Genomic DNA, 2,373 nt, shown 5'->3' with positions numbered 1-2,373 from the left:
AACTCACTGAGGTGAAGGTTTCCAGCTGCAGCTTCAAGATAATTTTAGACCTGCTGAAAAAAGGCTTGTGTTTGGGAAGTGCTGAGGTTGATACTGTTCAGCACAACAAGCAGTTAACTTAAAACAAAAAAAGCCTTCGGTAGGGACTGAACCTATGCCAGCAATAGTAAGATCTGACACAACAAATTGAGAAAAAAAGTCATCATCCTGGAAAACAGCACTCTGTCTCTACTATAATCTTTTAATAGTCAGGCTTAAAGTCATAACAGCCATTTTCAATTTGATTCTGTTTTTACTGCAGAGAAATAAAAATCCTTTTTACTTTTCATAAAGTGTAAAGCATGCCCTTTAAGTCCTGCAGCACAGTAGAGACGAAATAACTGAATTCCTGTGGGGCTTTCTGCCTGGATTCCTCCTACGTTCAGAAGGCAATCCTATTACATATGTTTAATGTAACAGTTCTGAAATTTAACATTTAGCTTAACAGTGTGGGACATCAGGGGAGCTGTTCTGAGTTGAATTACAGAATAAAAAGTGCAGTCCTTCAAGGCTTGAGGCATTTTTTATTCTCTAAGAAAACTGTAATTTTTTCCAGTTAGTTATTAACCATTGATCAGTAAAAAAGTTTTTCCATGAGATTATTAGTGATGTCACAAATGCTGGTAGATAGTGAAGGACCTCTTGCCATTTCTGTAGTGGATATAATTTCATTGCACCTCAAAACGGCTCTTAAATTGCTCTTTATTGGCAAATGAAAAGCATTCTCATCTCTTCCAAATTCAACAACAAATAGTATAAATCATATTTGTAACCATTAGTACAACTAGTCAAGGTATTTCAATGAAATGTGCCTGGGTTTTGTGTTGGCCAAAGCACAAATGGTAATCCTGCTTATGCCAGCACCTAGCTGGGCTGCTTTATACAAGTTGCTTGTTACTGCACCATGTTTAAACTAGGCACAATGTCATCCTTCACGTTAGGCAGTCTGTGCAGCTCCCACAAAGCACACTGAGCAAAGTATTATTCTTTAAAATACGTACCGCACCAGGGCCAGGAAGCTCCAGTCCTGCTGGTAGGTGTCTAGCACAAGGTGTTCAAAACAATGTACAGTACAGTGCAAGCTGTACAAAACCAACATTGTCAAACATGAATAGAACAGTGTACCATGGAATTCAGATCTAATCCTGCAAATACTGACATAGCGTAGCCAGCAACCTGTTAACTGTAGCAAATGCCTTCTTACTTATGTGGCATGCACTTCCTTCCATGAACACTAGGCTAGTGCATAAAAATGCGTCTTTCTCGTCTTTTTGGTTAAAATTGGCACTTCTGAAGCAACAGATACAGGCAAGTGAGAGGCAACTATCAGCTTTTGGTCACCTCAGGTACAGGGCTCCTACCACTTTCGCTATTCCTAAAAACAGAGTACCACACCACATCAAGGCAAGTATTGTACCGTTTGGTAGCTTTGGATGTGAATGATGACCAAATGCATCCACCAGTTTTGAACCCTGAACTCCCCAGTGGTAAAATAATTTTGTATTAAATATTTCCCTCTTCCAAAACATTTAAAAATATCTATCAAATGTATTAAAACTGTAGGAAAAGTGTTGCTCTTTTTTTCTCTTTTTAAATTGGGTATTGCTGTGGAGGGCAATGTCACAGTTTTGAACAGAAATATTTGCACTGTTTTGAGAAAATAAATCTTAGGCTAAGTTCACAGTCTTGAGGAAGATAAAAACGTTCTGCTACAAGGACAAGAATGCGATATTTCTTATCAGAGGCTCTTTCACACAAGTTGGATAACAGCTGTACTACGCTGGGAAGTAAAACACGATAGATGTTTAAATAAAGATGAGTGGGAAGTACAAAGATCAGGTCTGGATGTGACCTAGAAACGGAACTGCACTGTCCCAATGCTTTGGTTCAGCTAGCCACACTTTTTTATTCTTTTTTTTTTTTGGGGGGGGTGTATTCTGGGTTTGGTGATTTTGGAAAAACAACCAAAAAACCAAACAAAACAACCAACCAACCAACCAACCAAAAAAAAAAGCTGCTGGCTTGGACTTGGATTTTTTAACACCATCACCGCACCCACGTTTAAGCAGACGCATGAAGGGACCCCTTTTCTAGAAGGGCGTTTTGGGGCCGTTGCTGCCTAAGAAGCACAGATACCTGTGGCCCTGCGAACAGCGGGCGCCACGCGTTGCCGTGTCCCTGCAGGGTCCCCCCCAGTCTCCCCTCTCTCCGGGGGGCTCCGACCCCCTCCTGGCAAGGGTCCGTCCCGGGCCCCAGCTCCCTCCCTCCCCCGCAGCGGGGGCCGGAGCGGCGGCTCCCAAGGGGTTAAATTAAGCTTGTGAGCACCGACACGTT

The sequence above is a fragment of the Haliaeetus albicilla genome, chromosome Z, assembly GCF_947461875.1.
Source record: "Haliaeetus albicilla chromosome Z, bHalAlb1.1, whole genome shotgun sequence".
Lineage (NCBI taxonomy): Eukaryota > Metazoa > Chordata > Aves > Accipitriformes > Accipitridae > Haliaeetus > Haliaeetus albicilla.
This window is presented reverse-complemented; position numbering follows the sequence as displayed.